This window comes from Tamandua tetradactyla, chromosome 14 (assembly GCF_023851605.1).
Source record: "Tamandua tetradactyla isolate mTamTet1 chromosome 14, mTamTet1.pri, whole genome shotgun sequence".
Taxonomy (NCBI): domain Eukaryota; kingdom Metazoa; phylum Chordata; class Mammalia; order Pilosa; family Myrmecophagidae; genus Tamandua; species Tamandua tetradactyla.
In genome coordinates this window covers 51,703,709-51,723,754 of record NC_135340.1, presented here as the reverse complement: position 1 = coordinate 51,723,754, position 20,046 = coordinate 51,703,709, and the positions used below count along the sequence as shown (strand labels likewise).

At 40.2% G+C, this 20,046-nt stretch overlaps 1 long non-coding RNA gene across 1 annotated transcript in view; it reads right to left on the bottom strand.

Moving 5' to 3' along the window:
• Positions 1-539: 539 nt before the first annotated feature.
• The window catches only part of LOC143655107 (uncharacterized), a 39,395-nt gene continuing 19,888 nt past the window's right edge, over positions 540-20,046 (bottom strand). Inside the window, exon 3 of the long non-coding RNA XR_013162052.1 lies at positions 540-878. This is a non-coding gene — a long non-coding RNA (uncharacterized LOC143655107). The remainder of the gene's footprint in view (positions 879-20,046) is intronic.

Sequence of the window (20,046 nt, the reverse complement as noted above, 5' to 3'; positions counted from 1 at the left end):
CTCTTCCATTTCTAACACCCTATCCCACTTCTCCATACCCCCAGCCTGTGCCTTCCAGCCCAAAAAGCGCTGAAGCCTGAGTCTTCAGTCTACGTAATCTAAAAGTAACTGCTCCTGTAATATATATATATATGCTGCCACCAGATGGCATCGAAGGTCACAGTTCTCTTGGTGTACTGTGTGCAGACACTTTGAGAGGTATTAAAAATCCAGTGGTGAACAAAAGACAAGGTCTCGATCCTCCAAAGCTTCTAATCTAGCTGGAAAAACAGATATTTAACAGAAAGTTTAATGACATTGCTGGGAGGGGAAAGTTGTCAGAGACTAATGTTGGAAACGGGCAGAGACAGCAGCACTTGCGACAGGTTTTCTGGGCAAACCCACATTCTCCCTGCACCTTGCGGTTAGGTGGGGCCTGGTACCGCAAGCCCCACTCTCGTTCCTCAGAAGGACGGCCTGACCCCGTGCTTCAAAGAAAAAACATGTCTCTCAGTGTGAAGGGGATTTATTGCAAGTGAACTTTGCAAGGAAGTGGAGGGATTGTCCCCAAACCAGTTCAAAGTGGGAGACATGAGTTAGGGATTTTAATAGGTAAAGGAAAGGAGATAAGGGTCAAAAAGTAAGTAATGTCCACATGATTCATTTTTGTCAGGTCACTGATGAGGTTGGAGCTTTGTGAGGAGGACACAAGCGATGTCTCCGTCCTGTGTTGTCTCAAGCTCGTCTTTGTCCGGCTTCAGTGATCAGCTGTAGATATTGATGTGCAATCTCTTGCGTTCAGGGTCTTCATACCTCTTTTCAAACTTTTGTCTTTTGAGGAGAGGGTCACTGATTCACTGGGCAGCAAGGTGTTTTGATGGTGTTCTGTTATCTTATTCCTGTAAGCAGAACGGAGGTTTGGTTAATGTCTTGGGGCCTAAGTACAAAGAGTACACTGCTAAGACCAGCTCTGGGAAGCACATTCTCCAGTCATCAGGCCTTGTGACTAGTTCTGCCCAATGGAACTGAGTGAAAGCCTTATGTGATGCTTTAGAGCCAAAGCAGAGCAAAGTGACTTTAAGGTTCCATTCTTCTCTCCCAATCCCAGTAGCCGGCCATATGAGAGATGAAAGAGACTCAGCCTAGATTCAGAGCAAGTTTGTGGAGCCTTTGCCTCACCCCCACACTACCTGACCCTCAAACCTCCACTCCTCACATGGGATAGGCAGCAGAAATCTCCATTGAATTAAGCTATAGAGAATTGGGGATTCGTTTGTTTCTGCAGCATAACCCAGTGAGTATGTTAGTCTGACAAAGGACTAACCTTCTAGTTGTGGAGATGGAACTAAGAGTGGGGTCTTTCTCCTCTGAGTGAACCTCTGTCCAAGAATTCCTAAGGGATGAGGAAAGCAAATGCAAGCAATATTGCTCCCTCCAACCCTCCTGAGGCTAGTAGGAAGTAAGAGGAGACTCCCTAACCAACGAGGTCACTGAAGGTTAGCTTCTTACCATTCCCAGCAGGATATACTAGCACACAATAAAAGAGAGTGTGGTTCTAACCAAAGGAGGGACAGATTCTAGGCAGCTGGTGTCAGCAGGGGCAGGAGTAGCTCATAGACTGTTGACTCAGGCTGCTCATAGAGATGACCATGGGGCTTCCCTATACAGCAGTCATAAACATCATGAAATAGAATAGTCAGGGAGTATTTAGTGGCTGGGTTGGCCTGGCAAAGTAACCTACCAATGGCTTTTTAATTTTTTTTTTTGGAAACATCTTATTTTGATATAATTTCAAACTTAACCAAAAAATGTTAGAAGACTAAAAAGAATGCCCATATACCTTCACTATGTGGTATATATTCCTAGACTTTGGGATCTAGTCCACTTAAAAAGAATCACTAAAAGCAAGTTGCTAGGTTGTGCAATGGTGGCTCAGTGGCAGATTTCTCACCTGCCATGCCAGAGTCCTGGGTTTGATTCCCGGAGCCTGCCCATGCAAAAAAAGAAAAAAGCCAATTGTTCTCTTTCATATCAAACACAGCTCTAATGTTTAATTCAATATTAAATTTAAGTGTCACATGCTAGCTTTGTATTTAAGACTTGCAAAATAAGACAAAAAGCAATCTCATGCATAAGCGGTTATTTCAAATCCATAAAGAAAAGGTAGCACTCCATAGAAAAATAAACTACATGTAGCCAGTTGACGAAAGAATTGGGATGGGCAAATAAAGATATGGAAAAATGTAACCTTTCCAACAATCAAAGAAATATAAATTAAAACTTCATTTTCACCTAGCACATGGACAAGGATTTAAATGAATATTACTTATGTTGGAGATAGTAAGAGGAAAGAGACATTCCAAAACTCTCATTCAGTACTGATGGTTCTGCAAATTGATGCAATGTTCTGGATGGTTTAACTGAAATAAATAATGAAAGACTTTTAAATGCACTTGCCTTTTAACATAGCAGTTTTAAACCTAGGAATTTTTTCTGAGCAAAACAGGCAAATAAGTGTTCCTGACCCTTCCCCAAGAGAAAGGATATTCATCACAACATTGTTTATGAGAGAAAATGTCTTAAAATAGGGGGTAGTAAAATGATGTTTCCATATGAAGAACTAAAAGCACTTATATAGCATTTACTGGATGCCAGACTCTGTCCCTAATGCTTTGCATGTATTAGCTCATCTCACCTTCACAACAGATAAGTTCTAGAGTTACCATCTGCATTTATAGATGATGAAACTGAGGTAAAGGGCTCATTAACTCTCCCAGGTCATAAAGCGAGTAAACGCCAGAGCTGGGATCTACCCCCAGGCAGTCTTGCTCCAGACTCTGTTCCCTTAGACATCATTGTACAACTTCCCATGTAGTGTGGAAGCCTCTCTACGCAGCCATGAAAATGCTAAAGTAGATGTCTAATTGTTGTCTTGGAAAAAGCTCATAATACATGAAAGAGAAAAGTAGATTATGAAGCAATATATACAGTGTGAAATCCTTTTTTAAAAAGAAACTATATATTTATATGAATATGTATAAAAATATTTCTTAAAAGATTAGTAGTATTGGGTTTGTGGGGGATTTTTACCTCATTTTCTAAGTTTTCTACATTTATTGTGCAACTATAATAATATAAAGAAGTGTAAATGACTTCTCCCACTCCCCAATCCTGCATTCTCCCTTTCCCTGTCGTGGATGTTGACCCCAAGGGCACTCCCTAATAAACATCTTGGGCCCTCAACTTCATCTCACAGTCTGCTTCCCAGAGAGCCCAGGCTGTGACCCTTGGTATCAGAGAATTGGTCCAAGAAAACAGGTGATAAGATTGTCTCTCAGTGCTGAGTCACTCATCACACAGCCTTCAGTGAGCACCGCATCACCGGTGGCAGGTGAGGAACAGATAGTCCCCTGGTTCCAAAGTTAAAACCTTCCCGGTGAAGAATTAGGATATTCTAATTCCTAATTAGCAGGTAAAAGGGAGAACTATGGTTGGTGCCGTATATCTGGCGTTAGGAAAGTTTGGAGAAAATCGTAACTGTAAGGACCATGAGATAGGATGCCTATTGCTAAACTCGACTGAAACCCTACAAAAGAAGGCTTAGGGGCGGGCCATGGTGGCTTGGCAGGCAGAGTTCTCACCTGCCGTGCTGGAGACCTGGGTTCGATTCCCTCTGCCCGCCCATGAAAAGAAAGATAAAGAAGGCTTATGTGAGCAGTTAACAAGCAATTGAAAGCCAAGTGATAAAGCCAAAGGGCTTTCACGAAGGCAAATTTATAGGCATTTCTTTCCTGAAAAGGAAGAGCAGAGAAAGACTAAACCCAGGCCTTAATAATATGTGCAGTCCAAGGTCAAATGAAAGTTAAAATTTCCAATTAAAGCAGATCTGTTCTGCCTACAACAGGGATTTAGCTGTGGAAAAATGAATATTGACCCATAAAATGGGAATATCTGGGATGATTTCCCCCTAACTATTTTTTTTTTTTCATGGGCAGGCACTGAACCCGGGTCCTCGGGCATGGCAGGCAAGCATTGTTACCTGCTGAGCCACCATGGCCCGCCCAAAATCCCCCTAACTCTTGAATTCTCAGTTTCCTTTAAACTCTCTCAGCGTTAAGAATGATCTAATCCCTTCTGTTAAAAGCTAGGACGACCCCCTTGCTTGAAGACAATGCAAAGCTCTCCCTCTCCCCTCCTGGCCAGTTAAGCTGCAGAAGAGCCAACCTTTTAGGGCAGAAAAGGCACTATATCCCCAAAGGAGCTACAGGACCTACTTCCATGTACACAGTGGGACTAGATTCTAAGGGTACCTAAGCAAGGAAGCCAGAACATGACACTGCATTTGGAAAAATTTATTGATTTGGGAGCACTCCCTTAAAATACCGATGTTAGCATTCCAGGAAATGGTGTATACTCACTACCAGGCTGGTGCCTAGATGTATGGAAAATTGTTGGCCCCCACTATGTGAGGCTGAAATGCAGAATTACCACAGCAGACTCTGGAGGAAAGGATCAATGTGGGCATGCTGGAGCATATATATTGATAAGCCAATATATACACCAAATGATTATGTAAAATGTGCACTGACGACAAGAGGGACATCAGCATCACTAAGGATTTGATGGTGGCTCTCTTTTGTAAGTCAGATGTGATGGTAAGAAAGATCATTACAGATGTCAAAAGACAAATCAGAGTCAAGCTTTCAGATTATAGCACTTTATTGGGAACACCACTAAAGCGGGAACACCACTTAACATCAGCTCCTGATGGTAAACTGAAGAGTACACTCGTTGGCTGTCCATATATTTTGCAAGTGCTCAACAAGAAAGCCAGATCACTTGCAAAAATGGAAGAAGATTCCAGTTTTAGGAATGATAAGTGATTTTTACAGACATAAGAAGGGAGTTAACTTGACTTCTAATGATTGGATAAAGTTTTGTCCATCTTATAGAGAAAAGTTAGGACAGGTGAACTTTATTTTGCATTGAGTTAAACACAATGAACTTTGGGTTAGCTTGGCTATCTGGGTCGGTCACTTTGGTGAGGATTTCAAATTTCAAAAGATGTGTCAAGAGGAAACCCAAGAGGGAGTTCAAAGAGGAATTAGGACACAAGTTTTTGGCTCTGAGGGGACTCCAGGGCTTTCTCTGTATAATTTTATCACAGAACTAGGCTGATAGCAACAGGGATGAAAGGATACCCCTGCCCCCCTACCAAATTGAGGCCAAATGTTGGTGTCTAACTGTCCAAAATCAGATGAGCATCTAGGTTGGAGCTGAGCCTAGAGTGCCAGACCCTCAGAGAATTGTGGAAATTATTAATAAGAACACAGCTTCCCTCAGGGCAAAACATATGAACAGCCAACGAGTGTACTCTTCAGTTTACCATCAGGCGCTGAGAGCAGTCGTCCCAATAAAAACTCCTATCCTTTACCTAGTTATTGCACCTAATCCAGGTTTCAGACCTGGATCGAAATGATGGAAGGAGAGGCTGAGTCCCCAGAAGGAAGAACTTTGCAAAATAAATTTTTTTTTAATGCAAATGACCGATTAGCACATGAAAAGCTGCTAACATCATTAGTCATCAGGAAAATGCAAATTAAAACCATGATGAGATGTCACTTGATACCAGTTTAAATGGCTAGTATCAAAATGACTGGCATTACCAAATAGTGAAATGCAGAGTATTTGATTTGGGATCAAAATTCCACTGCATAATCATGGGGTGGAAGACCTAGTTAAAGTGTGTACTCAGGGACTCAGACTGACTGCCCTCCTCAAGAGCCAAAGAAGGATACAGATTATAGGCATTTGCTTCTATGGCTGATTTGTTTGCTTGTTGAAAAAACTTTTATTCCTACCACAAAAATATATAACCTGTGGTAGATTAAATTATGTTCACCAACAAAGATATGCCCTTAACTTTTATTTGCATTTCTTTGAGTGTGAACTCATTTGTAAATGGGACTCCTTGGAGATGTATTATCACTTAAGATGTGGATTTATTCGTGAAAAAGATCCTCTAAAATCCTATTCAATGAGGACAGTTTTTAATCCATATAACCTTATTAAGAGAAGAAATTCAGATGCAGCCAGAGGAACCAGAAGCCAGAAGTCAGTGGAAAGAGGAAAGACAGACACAAGAGAGAGAGAGATTTCCATGTGACGAGATGCAGAGATGCAAGCCAAGGAACCCTAACTATTGCCACAAGTCAGCATCAGGCTGTAACAGACTCTGGGGAGAAGGCATGCCTTGAGTTTGGGCCTGATGCCTTGAGTTTGGGTCTCTAGCCTCCAAAACTGAGAGACAATAAATTCTGTTTTTTAAGTCAACCAGTGTATGGTATTTGTCTTAACAGCCCTGGAGAACTAAAACATAACCTCTGTAAACATTTTGATGTATAACTTTCTAAAAGACTTTTTCTATGTTAGGTGAGCTGTTTAGCAGCCACATTTGTTTTTAACTTAATTTTGGATTTACAGAAATATTGATAGTAAGAGTGTCCCCACATACCCTGAATCCAGTTTCCACTGTTATTAACATCTTAGCTTAATATGGTACATTTGTGTGGCAAGCCAGGGTCAGGATTCCCTCTTTTAGGGAAGAAAAATGAATGAAGACTTAAGCACATAGCAGACTGCATGACCAAAGCACAGACATTAAAGGTCCTCTCCCCTAATCACTGTTAGTAATCAACTCTTGCAAGACTCTGCTGAAATTCCATTGTAAACAAATCTTGTGAGACTCTGTTAAACTGTATAGACTCTGTTAAACTGTATAAGCTTCCCCCTTGACACTCCTCATCCTTTTGGTTCTGGGCAGAATGCTGACTTTCATTTCCCAATCAGCCACCATAGGGAAGATTCTTCTATTAGTAAGTCCCAAACTAAAACTCATGGGTAGTTTTCTGCCTGCTGTATTCTTTGGTTTTGGGATTGGGTTGGGTTGGAACATTTGGCAAGCCAGCCAGGAGACCAAAAAACCATTGGCCATAAAAGGTATGAGTACTGGGAAGGGAGACTCTGTGGGGGTCATCCCAGGGTGGCCTGCTTCCTTGATGTGGGGAGGAATCACCCACTTGCTTGACTGGACTGCAGTTGGTTGGTCATTGGGTGCAGTATAGCTAACCATGGCAGACTGTCTCAAGGAAGACAGAGAAATCTGCAAGTCCACAGGGGCAATCCCAGGGTGGCCTGCTTCCTTGATGAGGGGAAGGGCCACCTACTTGCTTGACTGTGCTGCAGTTGGTTGGGCGTTGTTGTGTGCATTATGGCCAGCTACAACATGCTGTCTCAGAAAGACAGACAAATCAGTAGATTTAAAGGATACATTGGATGAGAGGCCACACACTATGTAGACAGGAGTTTAGGAATATTAGCATGCCGGTATGCTAGAGTAAGAGAGTATAGACTGGCCAGTGGGCAAGTGATGTGATCCTGACTTCCCCTGACTGGGACCCAAAGGCTTGAAATGCAATAGATTCTTATCTGATGATGAAGAGGAGAAAAAAAAGAAGCTTGGGAAGCAGAAAATAAAATAATGCCATCTTTGTATGCAATGGTTCCAAAGGTTGCCTCTTTACTACAAGGAATTAACATGCAGTTAACCAGTAACTCTTTTCCAGAACTAAAAGAAGCTTCAGGTTCTCTACTATTCCATCTTAACATTCAGGGATGGTCAATTAGTAGCTATAAACTGCAATGCCTTGACTTTCATGTCAAATTCTCAGGTATTGTATGGTTGGGAAAGGCAAAATTTATTTCTTTTATAGTAATTGATAAGGAACAATGTTTTCCTATGCCACATACCAAAACAACCAAAGGCTTTCTTGGGATTGTTGGGGTATTGGAAACCATTCATTCCTCACCTGTGGTGTTTCGATTAGGAAAAGCCATTCCTGGGAATACTGCTCTTGAAAAAGCTAAATGGGCTATAGTTAAGGCATTATGGGGGGTGTACTCAGACGTGCCTTGTGAATTAGATATGGCCAGTACCACTACTGGCTTTAGGTGGGGCTTGTGGTAAAGGAAAAAGGTAAAGCAAGTTCCCATCAGCTTTTGGTGTTGGCTCTGGAAAGGAGTCAAACTGCTGTACAGTTCCTTAGAAAAACAACTGTGTCCTACCTATAATATCTTACTGCTGTTGAAGGACTAACTCAGACATGCTCTATGAAATTAAGAACAGCCATCCCCATACAGGAGGGGTTACATGACACTGCCACTAAGCCTCACTCTGACAGTGCACAGTTAAGCACATTATTGAAATGGAAAGCTTATCTACTACAGGGCAGCATTTCCAACAACAGTCCCTTTAGTGCATAAATGCATGATACCCTGAGACTAGTTTCCTGTGCAGAAGAACAATGCTTGCCCCTCCCTGTTGATCCCCCCAAAGTGGCTGTCTCTGTGCCCACCATTGACATATGTGGCTATATACCTAAGACTGCCTGGTATACTGATGGATTAGCACACAGGCCACCAGCCACTCAGATGTCAGTAGAACAGTTTAATTCCCTTTCTTGGCCATGGCAGCATTGCCTTATTAGGTTGTTATCTCTGTATGAGGGATTCCTAATGTTCTCCTAGTGGAATATGGATGCAGTGTCTGTCCTGTGGTTAATACCAACTGCTGCATTGGGGGTGGGCTGTGGCTACCCAAGGGTCAGAGCCTCCTCCCTTCAGGAAAAAGAATGAATGAAGCCTTAAGCCTATAGCAGCCTGTGTGACCAAAGCAAGGACATCAAAGGTCGCCTCCCTATCACTGTTGGTGACCAGCACTTGCAAGACTCTGCTGAACCAAATCTTGCTAAAATCTGCTGAAACCCCATTGTAACCAAATCTTATGGATCTCTTCAACTTTATAAGAGATCTGGCATGTTTCTGCCTGGCATGTTTTTTGGTCTTAGGTTGAGTTGGGTTGGAACAATTTGTTACAATTAATGACTAAAATTGATACCTTAATGACTATGTATTTCCCCCCAAAATCGATGCATCATTATTAAAGTCCATAATTTATTCAGTTTCCTTAGTTTTTAACTAATGCCCTTTTTCTGTTTCAGGATCTCTTCCAGGATATCCTATTACATCTACCTTAGGCTCCTCTTGGCTATGGCAGTTTCTCAGACTTTCCTTGTTTTTGATGACTTTAACTATTTTGAAGGGTCCTGGTCAGCCATTTCATAGGTTGCTCCTCTATTGGACTTTATCTGCTGTTTTTCTCATAATAAAACTGGGGTAATGGAGTGTCTTTGGCTTTTTTTTTTATTCTGTTTTGGATCATTTGGAGAATAAACTTTGAAAGTGATCCCAAATCCTGACCAAAGTGAGAGTTCTTTCTGAAAACTAGAAACCCTCAGCCTCTTGGCTGGTTAGTGGGTTAAGCTAATGTTCAAATTCTGACAGTCAGAAAATAGCGTAGAAAAACTTTGGAAACTTTAAATTACAGACCTATCTTCACACTGCAGAAACTATGGAGAAGCCTAGCCATTATCATTTGCTTTTATTTAATTAACATTTGTTTGAGAGGTAATGCTTCCCCTATTGATACTGATCAAAGAACAGGTATTCTGCCTGATGAATGCAATGACCAATCCTGTGACACTGGGGTTTCAACGAGAGGAAGAGCTTTATTGCAAAGCATAAAGCAAAGAGAACAGGAGGCTTATGGACCTCAGATCTCTTCCCAAACTGCAGTAACTCAAAGAGATTTTTGGGGTTTTTTGCATAGGTAGGCTCTGGGTATCCAACCTGGGTCCCTGGTATGGCAGGAGAGAATTCTGCCACTGAGCCACCACTGCCCGCCTCGAAAAGTTTTATAATCTTCAAACAAAGACACACAGGTTTAATATAATGAGTATATGGCTCGAGATGATGAAGTTAGAGATAATCTAATCATGAGTGTGTGCAGATTAATTACATGTTGAGTCACAGAGCATATATAAGAAAATGGTGAGCTTAACATGATGGGTATGATTTTTAGTATTATAATGAGTATATAATGAGTACTATAATGAGTATATATAATACTTATAGTATTATAAGTTCACTTATAGGTTAAGGTTTAAGCTGCTACACATGTCAAGAGGGCGAATTCTTGTTAAAACTAACTTTTTAGTAAGATAGGCTGAGAATTGAGAAGGTTAGTTCTGAGCTGACACAAGTTCCTTCATTAATAAACATTAAGGGACTATCTACATGATCACAAGACTTCAAAGTTGTGAAGTAAATAAGGGGGTCCAGTCATGAATTATCATGAGGTTTTACATTTACAAGGTAAAGATTGTATAGTTACATTATAAGGCATCATAAATATCAAAAGTGATCTGGTTGATAGTTCTGTGAGTTTCAGTAGTTTCAGGTATTAACTTTTGGCTACTCTCCAATATGCTAGACAGTAAAAAAGCATCTATGTAATGATTCAGTAGCTGTAATTATTTGTTAACTCTTAACTCTCAGTTATATCATTCTGAGGACACTTAAGTCCTGTTTTGGCTCAATAAAACTATTTTTCTAATCATATTATAATTGTTGTATTTTAATAAAATACCAAGGAGCAATTACTTTTTTTGAAAGTGACTGGCACTAAAATATTACTTGTGGTTGAGACTTTTGCATGTGTGTTCAACAGAAAGTAGAATCATATGATGGGGAGGGCAAATTTGTGTAAGCTTAATTGACTAATAATAGAAAAACTGGCAGCTGCTCTTCTTGATACATTGCCGGTACTTTTGTTGTCTTATAAATACCTCAAGTAGGAGAAATGAAAAGAAAATTTGAGAAAAAAAGTGGTTTACTGTATGAAAAATATTTGTTTTCTTTATATTAAGGTATAACTTGTATACACTAAAGTCACACAGATCAGTGATGGGCTTGATGAATTTTGACAACTGTATAGCCATGTATCCATGACCCCCAAACAAATCACGAAATATTTGCATCATCCCAGAAAGTTCCTTTGTACCCCATTTCCAATCAATTCCTCCTCTCCCCAGAAGAATCTTTTTTATTTCCATAACCAGGGATTCATTTTGCATATTCTTCAACTTCATATAAATGGAGCCATAATATTTGTAATCTTTTGTGTCTAGCCTTTCTCATTTAACATAATATTTTGGGATTAATCAGCTGTAATAGAAGTTCAATGCCCAGATCAAGGGTGCACAGAGACCCACTGATCTCTATTCTGGGCAGGCCCATCTGTGATATTTTATTCATTCCTGTACAATTCTTTTCAAGTGGGACACTGACCATCTGGAGGCCTTCCAGGAGAAGGGTCTAGGAACCATTTAAGATTGAATAGCTAAGAGAATGCGAGCCTAGAAATTGCTTTTATGAGAAAGAATAGAGAAGAAAAAGAAGGGCAAGAAAATGGTCATTCAATACCAGGAAGGCTGCCATCTGAAAAAGGAAATAGACTTTTTGTGCGTAGTTTCAGAATTAGAAACCACGGGTGGAAATTACTGGGAGACAGTTTTCAGCTCTATATAAAGAGGAAAGTCTTTCAACAGTAGGCCCTCGGTTACCTTGAGTAGTAGTTTCTCTTCATAGGAATTGTTTCAGAAGAGGCTAATAATTATTTGTCATGGAAGTTGTAAAAGGAAATCACCATTAGGTGGGAGACAGCACCTTCCTATGACTTGGGGCTTTTATTTATGCAGAGCTGGGCTTTACCTCACTCCATACTAGTTGATCAGTGTGGTTTGCTATTTTATATAGTTCGCACTGGCAAGAAAGTCAAATCATTTTCACTCCTACTCTCTTGCAACCAGCTGCTGCCATGAAAATTTACTAAGCACAAGAATTGTAGCCTAGAAGTTAGAATTTAAGGGATGATTATGATTACTGAGCTATTATGTAGCTATTCCTTTTTACTTTCTGGTATATTAGAGTAGACAGAGGGAAATATCTGAAATCTCCAAAATGTAATCCAGCTGTCTTGATGTCTGATATTGATTAGGTAGGCTTTATCCTGTGATTGTAAAAATCTTGGACTAACCTTCACATTTAATCTTGTTTTTTTTTTGACTACTTGTCTTATCTCATATTCACAAAAGACAGCCCCTAAGGTTTATTAATGAAGGGTCTTGTGTCAGCCCAGAACTGACCCTCCCCAAGTCCAAAGTTATTTTAATAACTAAAACTGGATCCAACCAAAATGGGCCTGCCTGACATGTGCCATAGCTTAGATTTTAAGCTGTAAGTCACTTAAACCTCATTATAATACTAAAAATCATGCCCATCATCATATTAAGGCTGCCATTTTATTGCACACATTCTGTGACTAAGCATGTCATCAATTCACACATGCTCAATAATTAGATCACCTGTAATTACCTCATAAGGGGCTATTGTGCTCCTTATCTTAAAACCTGCCCATCTTTTAATACTATAAAACTATCAGAATGATTGCAGTTTGGGGAGACAGATTTTTGGGCTGATAGGCCATCTGATCTGCTACTTCACACCTAATGTTAAACTCTCTTTGAAACCCCAGTGACTGGCGAATGGTCACTTGGGCGCATCAGGAAAAAGAATCCACTGCCTTTGTCCAATAACAGGATTCAGCACCTAGGGTGGATTTCTTATTCTTATTTTCAAAGCATTTTCTACCAGAAAGAGTCTCTCGTGATTTGTTCCTCAAGGACCCTGTTGGATAGTGGTTGGGGATATACAATTAAAAAGAAGATCTTCTCCTGACCCGGAAATCCTCTCCACAAAGGTAGAAGAGAAAGAAAAGCACTTTTATTACTAGATAAGCATTAAGCCAGAATGTGGTACATCACAGGCAATCTGCCAAAGAGATTGCAAAGACAGGAAGAAAGTTCATCCCTTTTATGTAGCTAAGCAGATACAGCCATTACATACACGTTCTCAAGATATCTCACCTATCTTTATGATCAAATGTAGGTCTGCAATTTAGAATTGGGTGATTACTGAATTAGGACCATCTCCCCCAGGAAATTGGGAGATAGAGCAGAGCCATATCTTCCTAGGTGCTTTCATTTCCAATAGTTGGATCTCTGGTTCTTGCAGAAACATTCCTGAACTGGGAATTTGGCTAGGGGCTTCGGTAGCATTTGACCTTACCATAGCCACAGGCAGAGGGAGGTCCTCATCCTTCGTAAACATAAACAATGCATAAACAAGAGCAAAGCCTACTGAAGAGTTTCCTTCATCTCCTTTCAAGCTTCAGTTCACGATTAAAATTTAAAAATCAGAACTCTGAAAAGGTTTTTGTAAGTTGCTCTCTGTGAGCAAGATAAATACAGAAGAGAAAGTAACGAGAAGACAGGAAATGTTTACGAGAGAAGTTGGCTGTCCTTCAGGTAGCTGAAAGTTCTCTTTAATTTGCAACAGACACCTCCCCTCACTCCCCATCTGCTAAGCCCAGTGCCAGTTAGGCAAGGTGCAGCCACCTGCTTTAGGTATCTGTATGTAATAGCCACCCAAAGTAATCCTCAGAAGGAAAGAAGGCAGAGGAAATCATTTGATCAACATTCAGCAGACCCCAAGTTTGACTTCTTATCACTTTTTACAAATCCTAATTACAAAAAAAATCTTCATTTTCCTTATAGGTCATCCTTAGCATTTACCCTCCCCAGCTGCTTTTTAATTACAATCAATCAGAAAAAAATATTTTAAACATCTATACCACACTGTTCCTCCTCTTTTTTCAAAACCACATTCTCTAAGAAACCTGCCAGTGAACCTCACCTACTTGCTTCACTCTGCGACTCCACCTCTGACAGCTTGTCAAACGGCCAGGATAAGCCAGTGTGACCTCATTTGTACGTTGCCTTATAAGCACAGCAAAGTCATTTTTAGGCATATGTGTGATGTTTCATAACACCAACTCAATGAAAAATTATTTTTCAACCTGCAAGCATTTGGCAGTATGATCTTCAGGGAGAAAGCAAGAGCCTCCTGATTGCAGCCCCAAGTTGTCTGATAAGAGAATGTACTCTGGTTCCAAAGGGATATGGCACAGAGGGTTGGAAGATGGTGGCTCTCCCAGTCCAAGAGAGCTCTGATGAGGCTCCTCTAACCCTTGACATTTGCAAGAGACTCTACCCTATCCCACATCCCTGCAGAAGGGCTAAAGGGCAGGATGGAGATCAATAATCATATTAATGGGCATGAAAAGTAATTAAAGGAACCTCAAGTTTTCAGAGGTGAAATCCAGCCAAAAGAAGCCTTTTCAATGCTTTCCTATGGGTAAAGTGCTGCGTTGGAGCAAGAATCTAACATTTCCTCATTTACCTTATGCAAGGAAATGAATCCAGATTTTTACAAAACTTTTTTTAAAAGATTATTGTATGAGCGGAAACCGGGTATAATACACAAATAACTCATCAGTTACCACCTATTTGCAATTAATTCTCTGAACCCCACATTTCTCACCTATAAAACAGGCTATTAATACCTACTTTATAGTCTTGTAGAGGATTAAAAAAAAATCTGATGCATGCAAATTACCAGCCACTGATTGACATCCCTGCATAAATGTTTCTTTCTTTTGTTTTAATTTAGCCAGTCTCTGGGATTCATTTCAGATTTAATGTCTCCCCCAAACATGCCATAAATTGCCTCAAATATTTAAAATGTGATGCTTAGGTCTATGTGCAACACGAAAATTCTATTATTTTATAGTGAATTTCTTTTCAGTTACTTTTCTAGATTGTCTGGGCTACAGTCAAAAAGAAAAAAAAAAAAAGAGGAAATTTTTAAAAAGTGTTTTGTGGTTCCTAACTGCTGTTTGAAACATCTGGGGCTTGTTTTTCATCTTTGAAGAAGATACTGCCCCTGAATTTTGCCTCTTCTAAAACATCAAATAATACATTGGCTAAAAGTAACTTACATGAAAAAACAAAAATCTGATTGAATAATATCTGGTTGGAAAGTTCCCTCCCTGAAAAACTCTTATTTTAATTTTTAAACATACTTTTAATGGTATAGTCTTTGCCAGTGTTAAGACAGGGAGAGGGAAAGGAAATTGTTTGTAGAGAGAGAGACGAAGGGAGATTGTGCATTGTTTGTAGGAGGTGGGAAATAGTGGGAGTCAGAGAGAACTACAGTCATCCTTTGGGTGGGGTGAATGGGCCCAGAGCCTAGCTTTTGGCTTTGGGGCATTTCCACTGCTTCCCTGGCTGAGTAGGGACTCAAAGAGGCAGGAGGTTTGGAGGAGGTAAGGCCATAGGGTAACAATCTAATTCACGTAAAGCAAGGTCAAATCAGTGGGCCTGCGCTCTCCCGCCTCCCTTCTCCAATAAGCACACAACACATAAACGCCCCCCAACTGCAGCCTGTCCTTTTGTGACTTCCCCTTTAAAGCTGCCTTGGTATGCTTCGTAACCTGATTTCGCTTCTAAAAAACATGTTGTGGGGGAGGAAACACCCAGAGGAATCTGCCCCAGCTCTGTATCACAGCCCTTCCCCACTCCAGATGGTTCTTCGTTACAAAAGTTTACATTTTTGGCTTTCAAATATGTTTATATTCTGCCCTTGAAAGTATACTTCGTTCTACAACCCTTCTTTCTCTAGTCCTTCAAAAATACCCTCACTGTCTACTAAGAGGGCCATAGGGCTATTTTTTCTGTCTTGACATGCATACATTATCACTTTTTAATCCTGAGCCTAAGAAGCACATACTGTTATGTCAATTTTAGGGAAAGAAAACAGAGATTTTTAGGGAGAAGTTTCTGTTCTCAGTATAGAAACAGGATTCTGACCATACTTGTCTCTATCAGATCAATTCTATAATAATTGCTCCATAAATGGAATTTTCAATTCAAAGGAATTTTTATTTTCTATCTTAGGAAAATAAATTGCCACCATGATTTGTTTTTAAAGCAATGCATTGACATTCTTGGTTGCTTATCCAAAATCTACCACCACCTTCTTTTTTCCTAATATTACCTCAATTTTGTTTTTAGTGTATATAGCCCATGTCTCAGGGAATGCTCATCCCACCCTCAGATCCAGGATGGACTAGATTGATACAAAATAGCTCCAATCCTCTTGTCACTGATTGGTTCAGAAATGGGCATGTACCCATATCTGGCCAATAAGATATGAAGAAAGATTGGATGGCATCCTCTGGAAGCTTCTTTCTTGCTCTTAAGAGAGAACCACAAACAGTTTGTCTCTTGTCCGCCAATTTGTCCCTTGCCCACCAAAAGTGAACAAGGGATCAAACAGCCACAACTAATACTGGCACTCTTCCTACCATGCCAAAAATTGCTTAGGATAAAGTCAATCCTGGGAACATCACAGAAGAAAGGAGGGAATAATGAGAGGTCCTAAAGACCTCACTGAGGCATTGGATCAATAGACCCTGAAGGCAAACCTCCACCTCTGGACTCCTGCCTTTCGAGCAAATAAATTTTCATATTATTTTAGCAGATTTAAGTAAGACTTTCTGTTTTATACAGCTGAACACATCTTTAACTGATGCTGGGGTTTGTCACACCTGCATCTGCAGAACTACACAACCATTCTCCCCATGTTGAAAGATAGTGTGGAGGCACCACACAACTCTCAATCAACAAGCGATAGTCAGGTTGTGGATCTGATAAATTTTGTGTGGTGTATTAAATATGGCCACAAATTACTTGCCATTGGGAGACCATTGAAAGGTAGAATAAATTTCCCCTTCCCTTGAATGTGACTGGAACATGCAACCTATTTTAACCAATCAACGTAGTGAGTGACACCTGGGAACCTTCAAGCCTGGGCCATAAGAGATTTACAACATCCATCATGGGGGTTGGGTACAGTCCTTCTTGGAAACCGGCGTTCTAGTTTGAAAGCTACCAGAATACAATATACCAGAAATGCAATGGCTTTTGAAAACTGTAAATTACAGTTCTAAGGACATGAAAATGTCCCAATAAAGCAAGTCTATTAAAATGTCCAAATTAAGGCACCAACAAGAGGTTGCCTTCACTGAAGAAAGGCCGATTAAGTTCAGAGTTTCTCTCTCAACTGGAAAGGCACATGGCAAACTTGGAAACATCCACTAGCTTTCTCTCCAGGTTTCTTGTTTCATGAAGGTCCCCCAGGGGCGTTTTCCTTCTTAATCTCCAAAGGGCTCTCCTCATTCTAAAGGGACTCTCTCCAAAATGTTTCCTCTTTTAAAGGATTCCAGTAAACTAATCAAGACCACCTGGAATGGGCGGGCCACGGCTTCCTGGAGATAATCTAATCAAGTTTCCAGCATACAGTTCAAATGGGGATTGAAAGGAAAGGCTTCCTTGCGGGTGCCTGCCCATGTTAAAAAGAAAAGAAAAGAAAAGGCTTCCTTCACAAATGGATCGGGATTAAAACATGGCTTTTCTAGGGTACATGATCCTTTCAAGCCAGCACACCCAGCAATTTTGTAAGACATCCAACCACTTAGAGGCTATCATGCCATGAAGAAGCCCAAGCTAGCCAAGGTGAGAGAGACAGTGATATCCTGCAGAGTAGCACGGAGATGCCAGATATGTGATAAAGCGTTCGTGAATATAGTCAAGTACATTCAAGCAGATGCCATATGGAGACATACTGAGGTAAAGAACTGCCCAGCTGAACTCTGCCCAAATTCATCAATCAAAACTATTTGGTATCATGAATTTAAACAATGGTAGCTGCTTTAAGCTATTGTGTTTTGTTGTAGTTTGTTATACAGCAATAAATAACTGAAATGAGAGGAAAATATGGGCATTTCTTTACAAAATTTCAATAACAGAAACAAAAAGCTTTCTGCTGAACATCTGTCTAGCTAAAAACTTCAGTCAGTATGAACTCTATTCCCGAAGTGCCTCAACTGATTCTGGTTTTAAGAATCTGTAACCATGTAATAAGATATATATATAAATGTGAGTGTCTGTAAGTAAGGATAATGTTGCTCTGTCCCATTCCTTCTCATTCTTCCCCACCTCAATCAAATATTGGGGCCTTATCAAAGTTTTCAAGAGACTACCGAAATGCATTGATGTTCATAGCGGCATTATTCATAATTGCCAAAAATGGAGGCAGTCCAAGTGTCCATCAATAGATAAGTGGGTCAACAAAATATGGTATATACTCGGCCATAAAAAAGAATGAAGTTCTGATACATGTGATGACATCCATGAACTTTGAAGTTATCATGTTGACTGAAATAAGCCAGACACAAAAGGACAAATGTTTTATATGAGCTCACTGATATGAAATAATTAGAATAAGCAAATTTGTGGAGTTAGAAACTATAATATAGATTACCAGGGGCAGGGGTAGGGTATAGGGAAAAGCGAGACAATGCTAAATTGACGATAGAAAAGTTTTAGTAATGGACGGTGACGATGGTGGCACAGCATTGTAAATGTAATTAACACCACTGAACTGTATATTTAAATATGGTTAAAAGGGGGAATTTTAGGTTGTTTATATGTTACTGGAATAAAAATTGAAAAAAAGAAATTAAGACTATACAGCACAGAATGAACCCTAATGTAAACTATGGACTATAGTAAATAGCACAGTTGCAATATTTCTTCATCAATTGTAATAAAGTTTGCCCCATTGCAAGGTGTTAATAAAAAGGAGGGGGGGGCTGCATTAGCTAGGGTTCTCTAGAGAAACAGAATCAGTAAGAGATATCTATAAATATAAAATTTATAAAAGTATCTCATGCAACCGTGGGAATGTGAGAATCCAGGGTCTGTAGGGCAGGCAACGAATTGGCAGCTCCAAAGAAGGTCCTCAGCGAACTCTCAGGAGAGGCTGGCTGGCTGAAACAGGAGTGACTGTCATTGCAGAAGACACTCCCAAAAGGTGCAGCCTAAGGTGGTAATGATTTAAGCCCATGAACTGTCCTCATAGCATCAGACAGGCCAGCACTTACCTGACCAGACAACTGGGCACCACTTGGCCATGTTGACACATGAACCTGACCATCACAAGGGGGAATCTCAATACATTGCTGCAGATATGGGAACTGTATTTTCTGCATGGTTTTTCTAAACCTACAACTTCTTTAATATTAAAGAAAACTCATAAAGAAAAGCATAAGGGAAAAAAGACGACAGTTTATGGGTGAGTATTATACGACCAACAGGAGACCACTTTTCTTTTCATCAACATTCTTATTTCCCATCTACATACATACACACATACATACATACACATCCCCTAAATGGGAGTTTCTATTAGTTCCTAGTCTCACTGTGCTTGGCTTGGCAGGACTGCAGCAATTGCATGAAACATTTGTCCCATAAAAGAAAAAATCAACAGACTTTGAATTAACAGCTAGTTGCATTTAATCTGAGATGACATTTCAAGCTAAATTTATTTTAACTAGGGATTTATGACAGGAAAGGAATAGTTCTAATTAAATAAGTATTAGCCTCAAACAGTGTGAATAATGGCCACTTGGAAGTTTCCCAGTCCCCTAATAGCTAATTAACAGCTCATAACTAGGTTCCCTTTGTGTCCCAAGGCAAGTGTGAAAAGAAGGTCTTGACTGATTAATGAGATTGGCTCCAACCGGATTTTAAAATGAAAATTGACTTTATGGACACCAGACCTGCAAATCCACGCCACACTAGAAGAAGCGATTATTTTTAAGGCAACCTGGGCAATCACAGCGAAACCAGGGAGAGCAGAGCCCAGGGCCCTGATCAGTTAGCGCCCTCCAGATGATACCTTTCACAGAGCCTGGGCTGCAGACAAGGCAGAGAACTGTGAGGAAATGGTTCTTTTGGCCTCAGTAGTATGAGATATTTAAGGCTTTGAGATAGAAAGCCAAATAGCGTTTTAAAGACTTTCTCTTCCTTTGGCATGCTTGTATTTCAGATAAATATTAAGATAGACAGATGGCCAACAAGAAGTCAAAAAATACCCTTGTTATTAGGGAGATGTACTCAGGTTTCCTAAGGCAATAGTAAGTCTGTACCTCTCTACCGCCCACCTGATGCTTTCTCTGGCACTTACCAGAAAATGTTTTCAAATAGGCAGTTTCAGACTCGACAAATGCTGCATGTATTTTCAGAAGTCCCTATCTGCCAACCATAACCACATCCCTTTATGTAGCTGGTGGCTGTGGCT